Here is a 9,748-nt window from a genome sequence, read left to right on the forward strand (position 1 = left end):
ACCGGTGCGATCTTTGGCTCTTGCTGCAAAGGAGAAGCGCCACTAGCTGCTCATTAGCTGTAAGCCGTTGTGTCAGTTGCCAGAGGGAGATCTGAACACAAGTGCTACTTTGGTGTATTTTTTCCTGAGATGTTAACAATAGGATTCAGTAGGGCTGTGCAGAAATATCTTTTTTTTTTTTTTTTTTTTACTTGCCTACCCCTCCAAAATTGGGGTGCATCTCTTAAGCAGGGGAGATTTGCCTTCAGTGGAATCAAAGCATGGAGATGCTCTGCCCTTTCTTGCAAGCAGCAGGGATGAAATCCAGGGTTAACTCTCACAGCTGCCAAGAGACGGGCAGTAGCTTTTGGCTGAGGAGCCAAAAGCTGCTGCAGATGCCTTAGGAGCTGAGAAAGAGTTAACAATTCAGCTTTGCGCCTGACGAGCCATTGAGCTGGCTGATCATGAATTGCTCCATGCAGTTGGCTGTGACTCGTGGAAAAAAAGTCTTTTTTTTTTTTTTTCTTCCTTATGTTCCTCCTTCCAAAAACAAGATGCAGTTTACATGGGAGCTGCAGAGTATGCGAGAAAATATGGTAGTGAGTATTTTTCCTGTAATTCAGACAGATACTTGTAGCTCCCCTTCTGAGCTATTGCCTAGCCTTTAAACTAGGCTTTTTGCAGACAAATATGGAGCAACTATCGAGGTGAAAATCGATCTAGGGGTCAGCAACCTATAGCCTGCAGAGCTGTGACTGCCCCATTGCCAAACGTTTCTCGGTTCTGCCTGTGCTGTGCCGTGCCACTGTTGGGCACCCAGGGCTTTGGCACGGGGGGAGCTCTGCCTTCACTGCACTGCAGCGGGAAGCAGGAGATGCAGGTCTTAACACCCACCTGCATCAGACCGAAGCTGGGGCATTGCTGCTAGAAAAAGTTGCTGCCCCCTGACCTAGACCCTCCGAGAATCTGGAGTTGCAGAGGAAATTAGCTTACCCCTTGCTACGCTTTGAAAAGAAATCAGGCGGCTTTCAGTTGAGAGCAGGGGCTGGTTGGAAACGAGAACTTTGGGGATTGGGCTAAGCTTCAGAAAATCGGAACAAAATGCATGAAAATCTTGGATTCTGAAGGGTTGCAGCATCATCGCATTGGCGTCGCTCTGCTGGCATTGTATCCCTCTGCCGTGCTGATTGACCTAGCCAGATGAGTGATGCTACTGCCAAAGTAGGGCAATGCTTTCCTGTAGCGACCGGAGGGCAAAGGGGCCTGAAACACCACGATCGTTCATTTGTAAGGGAGAAATTTTGCAGCATACTGAGGCTTCAGTACAACATCCCTGTTTATGGAGAGCCCATAAATAGATGCTCTGTTTTTTCCCCCTATGAGGAGAGCCCAGGTAATCTGAGCCCAGGTAATTTTCTGAGGCAGCCAGAAATCCCAGCCACGTTGCTGTGAGCCTGGAGTAACTCCACCGATAGAAATGTTGCTCCTGACTTATGCTGCTCTCCAGGAGCGTAGTGCTTCTGCGGGACGGGGAGTGATGGATAGAGCCAAAGCAATGCAACCGGCTGGAATAGTCCTGCATTACGTGTTTGCATTGGTCTCCCTCCTTTCCCAGGGTGGGGAATGAGGGGGTTGCAGACTGTTTTCTGAGCAAGAAGGAAAGGAGAAGTCAGAGAGGGGGAAAAAAACCCCACATGAGACCCATTCTCCTTCTGGCACCAAGGACAGTTGGCTAAAGGAGTTGTGTCTTCTCTTTACCTTTGAGTCTTGGCTTAGGAAGTGCCCTGGTTGTATAGAAAGCACTGAGAAGGAAAAGCTCTATCTCTTCTTGGAGGAGTGTGTAGGGGAAAATTTGGGGTTGCTCGGTGATGCAATATGTGTTCGCTTGTGCAGGCCTGTGCTGCCCATTCCCCTGTGTGTCTCTTTTCCTGCGAGACAGGGTCCGTTCAAGGGGAGCCGGGCAATTTTGTACGTGTAGCTAGAGGTGTTGGGCTTTGACTTGCAAACTACAGCAGGACTGCAAAGCCCTGGATGGGAATAAACCCCGTCACATGCCACATCCTGCGTGCCACTTCCGGAGGTGGGTGAAGCATCGCCCACTCTCACTTGAACGCCTCTTCCAGGGTTTTGAGGATCTCGGCTCCTTGAGGAGAGTAATTCCCTGTTCCATAGCTTCCTGCCCAGACGCGGGGGACGAGGCTTGGAGCAGTCTGGGATGCAGCAGGAGCCTGGCAGAGCATGGCTCAGTGGGACCAGGGGGGTTGATGCCCTAAGGAGAGGAGGGGTGGGGGTCTGGGTGCAGGAGGTTCATGTGAGATGAGGAAGGGGGAAATTCTCCCTTACCCCAAAGAAGGGACTAAAGATGGCAAGATGCTCGGACACCAGGCCAGTGGGGCTGTATAAATGCCAGCTGGTTTTGTCAGAGCCACCTTCATCATCTGTGGGGCTGTAGAAACCCAACGAAGCCCTGGAGCAATGCTTGAGAGACCCGTCTCCATCCCGTCAGAGCTCTTCTGCAACCCCTCCGTGGGGTGATGTGCCCAGATGTGAGGTGAGCCCTGGGCTAGGCAGGATCCAGACTCCCCTCGTATTTGCAGAAAGGGAGTGGGACAGGGGTTGGGTTTGGGCACCCGGTCCAGGCGCATCTTGACATACCCCCATGATGCGACTGGGGTCCTAAGGAAGGAAGACAAGGGCGTGTCTCCGAGCCAGCTTTCACCCCCAGAGGAGCTCCTGTAGTTTCATTAGCTGGCTCGCCTCGCAGCAGCAGCCAGCCGAAATCTGCTGCGGTGCCGGGGATCAGGTGACCCCGGGGCTGCCCGCCAGATTCAGGATCCTTTGACTCAAATTGGCAAAATGCTATGATAGCGGGGGATGGGGCAGGAGCCTTGAAAGAAACGGCCAAGTTGTTATTTTCCTTCACTCCATCTTTTGAGCAGCCCTACCTGCAAGATGCACACATGAAAGGAAAGCTGCCGGCCGGCTAGGAGAGACCTCAAACCCTTTATGTATTTGACCCCACAGAAGAAGTAGAAAGGGTCTCTTTATGTGAGTGACGACACCCTGCAGAGCAGCTGCCTGCCTTAGCTGGGATGTGAGATGCTTGCTGTGCTCGGGGCAGGGGTGGGCAGTCGAAATCCAGATGGTGTTGGGAAGAAATGTGGGTGGGAAGTACACAAGGACCAAGCAAAAAAAATGCACTGGAAGGGTGGGGTGAGAGACTGCATTGTGGTAGCTGGGTCTGGATACAGAAAGGGCTATCTACCTGCTCCCTGTGGATAGCAACGGGCTCTTAGCATGGAGCCTGGGTACTATTTTGAGCCCGTCTGGGCAGCCAGTGTATGGTCTCTGGTCCTCAAGGTAGCCCTTTATGACTGGTTTTTGCTATGGTAGACCTGCTCTTGGGCTGTAGGCTTGCTTTGAAAAGACTGCGTGCAGTTAGAGGAGGGGAGGCTGGGCGAAAATGGTGATCAGAGCAACAGTGGGGACTTTCCCGCAGAGGGGAGGAAGCAGTGCTATGGGGAAGGCTGCTCCGGTCCTTTCCTAAAAGGCAGCCTCTTTCCTCAATCTGGCATAGCATGCGGGTGTGCATGCGAGGAGAAACAAGGATGCTACCTGCACCTTGAGTCTGCAACGGTGGGGCTCGGTGCTTGAAGAGTATCTTGGGTAACGGGGATGAGTCTTGCTTCTAGGCCTGTCCTCACTACTAGTGTTACCTAATAACGGGAATAGTATTGCTGTCCATGCCTCGTTGCGTTGTGAACTGGCTCGCGCTCATTTGCTTTGTAACGCCTCCCACAGGGAGCCGCGGTTGGCACTTTTTCAAAATACGTGTGTGTTGGGCAATTGTGGTTTTTGATGAAAACTTGCAAAGGTATGTAGCAAGCAGACAGGTTTCACCAAAAAAAAAAAAAAAAAAAAAAAAAAAAAAAGCATATAGTCATGACTTGATTTTCCGCCCCCGCCTCTTCCAAATGAAGAACAGCTTTGATGAAATATTTTTGAATGGTGCCCTTCTCACCTTTCAAGGTGACTTCCTCTCCTGATGTGAAAAAGTGGTTGGAAGTGTTGGCGTGTCAGCCACCGGATCTGTCACCCATTTGCCACTTGTTACTGGTATTGAAATATTGTGTCCTAACCATTTTGACTTCCATGGTCATGATAGACCTGTATTTTCATGCTAGATTTCACTGTGAAAGCTACTGAACCTGGCAGTGAGAGTTTGGGTATTTCCACTCAACCAATGCCAGCTCACTCCCCCTGGGACAAGAAGTTGATGCCCCACATTGTAGGAAATGATTTTTTTTTTAGTTTATTTTGTACTGGTGGAGCCTCACGAAGAAAGCTGTGTTCAGTTTTGGGCACTGCCCCTCAAGATGGGCAGTGTTTCATTGATGAAACATCGATGAAAGATAGATATGGACAAATTGGAAAGATTCGTGAGCGAAGCAACGAAGATGATTAGAGATCTAAGAAAACTTGACGTACAAGGAAAGGCTGGAAGTGCTGAGATGACCGAGTCTGGAGAAGACGGGGAGGATTTGAAAAGAGTCTTCAGATGCAAAAAGGGTCGTTATAAGGAGGATGGCGATGGGTTGTTCTCTGTGTAAGGAGTAACAGGCTTAAATTGCAGCAAGGGAAAATCGGGTTGGATGTCAAGAAGAACTTTCCAGCTCTGAGGGTGGTTAAGCACAGGAATGAATTACCTAGGGATTATGATGGTCTCTATCACTGAAAGTTGGATGCAGGTTGGACAAACACTTACCGGGGAAGGTTTAGAGAGGGATGCTCCTGCTTTCAGCGTGGGGGTTAGACTAGATGTGACCTCCTGAGGGCCCTTTCCACCCTAGGCCTATAATTCTTTGCCCAGTTCCCAGCTGCTGCTGTACTGGGGATTACCAGGCAGTAGCCTCCATTCAGTTCATTTGGGTGGCCAACCTTGCCCTTGCTACCAAGAGACCTACCGCTTTGGCTCCTCAAACGGAAACGTTAAGCGAAAGACTAGACATTAATTTTGAAAAGTGTGCGCATGCAGTTTGACACGCGGCATGTAAATCAACTCCTAGAGTTGCTCTTGTCGTCACAATAGGATGGTGCATAGGAAGGAATCCCTTCATTCAGAGCAGCACAACACTTCATGCTCCTCGGTGGTGAGAGAAACAACCGTAGGAGTACAACTGTCATTGCTTTTGGTGGCTTGCTAGAGAGAACTAGCAGCAATAAATAGCTTATTTGAAAGAGCTAAATTTAAATGCAGTTAATCTTTCTGGGCTAAACCCAAAAGGACTCCTACTGGAGGAGACACGCTGAGCAAACGCATCTTCCATGATCACTCCTGATTGCTCTTGGTAGCAAGCCCCTCTTCATAAGTTGGGTGATGTATTTGTGACACTTACCTGGTGCTTTGTTGTTTGTTTTTTACCATCAGATACCAGTGTCTTTTTTCCATTTTCTGGAAAATGGATTGCGCTTGTTGGTGCAAGAGGCTCAGATGTAACTGGAACCATTTGGGGGCTTGTTCTGAAGCCTTATTTATTTAAAATGTGAATAAAAATGACTAGTCTCTGTCTCTTTCTTTCCTGCCTTCTCATTGTAGTCTCGGGATGTGACGTGAATTTCCCAGTTGATTGGCTTGAGGGAGGCTCATCTACAGTGCTAAAGGATGGCTCGTTGTGTGTGTGTGTGTGTGTGTGTGTGTGTGTGTGTGTGTGTGTGTGCGCGCGCGCATTATGATGTCTGTGTATATACATACAGACACTTGCACAAATGTAGATACCTACACACATCCCGTGTGTGTGCGTGCATGCATTATTATATGTGTATGTATATGCATACACACAGACACTTGCACAAATGTAGATACCTACACACATCCCGTGTGTGTGCGTGCATGCATTATTATATGTGTATGTATATGCATACACACAGACACTTGCACAAATGTGGATGCCTACACACTCATCCCGTGTGTGTGTGTGCATAATATTAAAAATGGGTCACGTTCTTGAATAAACCAAACCCAGCCACTAACATCAGGTACCTGAGCTTCAAATACATGAGCACAGTGGGTGCATGGTTCACTGTGAGCAGTAGATACGAAAATGTGACCAGGGATCACAGAGACGCATTACACTTGATCTATGGCACTATTATGCCTTGTGAATTAAGGGTCCGCTTTTAATGATGTCATCTGACACTGCCATAAGTTATGGAGAACGTAATTTAATCGTGTTACAAAGGGTCCTTTAAATATACGCTTTGCTTTCTCTATGCTTTGGGAACAGTGAGCTCATCCAGGAAAGTTATTGATAGTCGGGGCTTCTTGGTGGCCAGCCAAAGCTCAGCCGGAGAGGCAACTCCTGCAAACTGTTTTTTATGAGCGTTCGCTAAGATGAAGATCCTGATGCCCCTTTTGCTTTTGTATTTGTGACATTGTCATTGACTCAATCATTCGGTGAAAGCAAACTTCAGTTGTGAGCATGAATATTTCATAGGGAAATCAAATATTCAATTCATATGTGCAAATATCACCAGACCGGCTTGTGTGCTCATTAGAGCTGCCAAAAAAGAGAGAGAACAAAGAAACACCCACCTTGCTTTTTTTTTTTTAATTATTATTAAGAAACTTAATGAAAATACTTTAATGTGATCATTTATAAAATATAATAACCCCCCCCCCCTTTTTTGTCTCCTTAGTTGCATGGTATGGCTTTACACAAAACAATTATCAAGCTGATACATTCATGTAATGTCTGAAATTTTGAAAATGGATAATGCAAGGCTTATGAAAAAAATTGAATATTTTTGTAAAATATATTGATGTGGAAATAAAAGACATCTTTTGTTTAAAAGGTTTAACTCCCCTTTCCCCCCTCAATCCATTGTAATACTGTTATGGAATAGAAACAACACCCAATGACTAATATTTAAACAGTTTCCACTGAAATATTTTGCTATGGTAAAACCGCTTTTCAACAAAATGGAAATTTCGGTGAAAATCTGTGTTACCAAAAAATTGTTTAATCGTTTTAAATTGGTTTTAAAGGAATTTTTTTTGATTTTTTTTGGATCCTGCAAATTGAAGGGCAAAATCCACTTCATTTTTTTTCAGTGAACACCCCAAAATTATTTGTTGAAATTTTTCATGAGGAACTGGGCATTTCCAAAGCAGCTGTATATTAAAATAAATCTATTGTTGTTCACAACCCAACTTGGTGGTTCAGTAGTGTCACTGTACATACGTGTGGCAATTAGTGCACAGTAGATTACTTTATTGTGCCATGGGATAGTCCTATCAGATACAACTGGTATCCAGCAGCACAGTAAACTATTGCGCTTAAACACATGTGTAGACGGCGACATCAGGATAAGTTTACTGCAGCTCAACTTGAGCTCAATATTCAGTCGCATTAATAGCACACGTAGATGAGCCCAGCGAGTTTAAATTTCAAGAATTAAATGCTGAACATTGGCAGTGCACTGTTTGCGAGCAGTCAACAGATTGAATTTTTAAAATGTCACTATGTTTGACTATAATAAGTACACCGGGGTAACTTGCATTATGTTTAGAAACATTTCACAAGCAGAGGAAGAGGCCCCATTTATCTGCTAATTATTTTTTACAGATTGGTTTCTCAGCTCTTGTTAGTAGCATCTTTTACCTTCTCCAAGACTGAGTTATGAAAGTCAGTATTTCAAAATATTGACGTTGGGCTTGGGCACCACACTCATCTCACACTGACTTTGTCCCAGCAACTTTGACTTTGATGAAGTGACTCCTGATTCTCACCCATGTGAAAGAAACGGCATGCCATGGCAGAGGAGATCATTTTAAGAGTAATTAAACCTCTTGGATCAAGATAGGGTTGTTGGTTGTAGCCATGTTGGTCTAAGGACATGCAGGCAAGGTTCTTTGCCTGGTTTATTAGACCATCTTTTATCTTTGGTCTAATAAAAGATGTCTCATCTACCCCAGTAACTTTGCCTGCCTTGGATCAAGATAAGAACGGTTTACTCTTGATGGTCAGGATAGGACTTCAATGCATCCACCCATCCTCAGTGCCTAGTGCCAGTGCAATAAGGCAGTGGTTTTCACCCTGTGGTCTGCAGATCCCTGGGGGTCCAGAAACAATGTCTAAGGGGTCCATGAAAAAGATGACTACGATCAATCAAAAGTATGTGAATACGCACACTTGCAATTCAAAGGGGTCTGCATCTCCATTCCCAATTTTCAAAGGGGTCTGCACCTCCCTTTGACGTTTCTAAAGGGCCCCACAAATGGGGAAAAAATGGTTGCAAACCACTGCAATAAGGCACAGATGGCTAGAGACCGTAGGGAAGGTGTTTCGTGTTACTTGGATGGTGACTACTGCAGAAAGGAAGTAACAGAGGAAGGAAAGATGGCTTTATGGTGATCTAGGTGATTATCTGGGTTTCTTTAGACTCCCTGTGACTTTTTACTTTTTAAAGGTTCATATAAGCTTTCATTCCACAGCTGTATCCTCTCTCTTCTGCTGAAGCTTGGTATTATTATTCAGGATGCTGAGGATTTTTCTCCAGCTCCATAATCCCAAAAGCAGTCATCTTTTTAAAGTAGGAGTCGCTTAAGTGGCATTTATTTCACGAATGTCCTGTAATAGTTAAGGCTTGGCTTTAAAGTCTGGGCAATATTTGTATGAATTGTATGGTTTCCAAGAGTCCCATGCTGGTTCATAGCTGAACTCCCGAGGGTCTATTTGCAGGGAATTCAATTGGTAGAAGGAGTAGTGTGGATTATGCAGTCAGTCTTTAGCTATCAATAACCCTTCAAAACTCACTTAAAGAGCGACGATATTAGTTTATGGGCCTATGAACAATTTACTGTGAAGTAAAAGGATGCAGGATGTTGTCCTATAGCAGCTGCTCTGCACTAACTGCCCATCTGCACACCCTTACCCCCTGGGAAGTGAGAAGTTACCTAACTTAGCCCTCTTTCACGGTGGGCTGAAGTACCATGGTTTAGCTTCCACTTACCCTAGGGCCAGAGTATGCTCCTGGGCAATTACTGCAGATCACGTGTGGTACGTCCCTTCCTGTTTTTACCCTGTGTTACTTGCTTTTATCCCCATATGTGGCAGCTACAAATCCTGAGGCTTTTGCACCCTGGCTTTTCCTTTGATCGTGCCCAGACTCTTTTCCCTGGCTGTACAGTAGCAGATACCTATTATGGCAACTCCTGGCAATCGCAGAGAAGTATGATGGGAGAGGAAGAGAAGGAGGGTTTGTAGATCAGTGACTGGATGGGGACTCGGGAAGGCTGGATTCAACCTCCAGCTGTGCTTCAAAATTCCCATGTGAAATCGGACATGGCACTTTATTTTTCTGCCTCTCCTCCTTGCTGGTGAAATGGGCTCACGGGGACCTTTGCAACCAATCCTACGCTATCCCACTGATGCTCGTTCAGGGACTTCACGACTTTATCTGGAAAACCTTGGTGTCCCAGACTCTTAGCCCTCTGGACATTAGAAATCTTCCTCTGATGTCTAGTCCAAACTGATTTATGGCTGGTCTATACCTATTAGTTCTTGAGCCAACGTTGTCCTTTATGTCAACAGTACTGTTTTCCTTCTTCCTGCCCTTTTGTCTGCCTTGGTCTATGAGAAGGGATGCTCTTTGAGGCAGGTACCATGTCTGGCCTCGACTAGGCTGGGCACTTATTAGATCAGGGCCCTGTCCTGACTGTAGTGCTACCAAAATGCAAGTAAGAATAGCAGGTGGAAGGTATGGGCTG

The sequence above is a fragment of the Alligator sinensis genome, unplaced genomic scaffold, assembly GCF_000455745.1.
Source record: "Alligator sinensis unplaced genomic scaffold, ASM45574v1 scaffold61_1, whole genome shotgun sequence".
Classification (NCBI taxonomy): domain Eukaryota; kingdom Metazoa; phylum Chordata; order Crocodylia; family Alligatoridae; genus Alligator; species Alligator sinensis.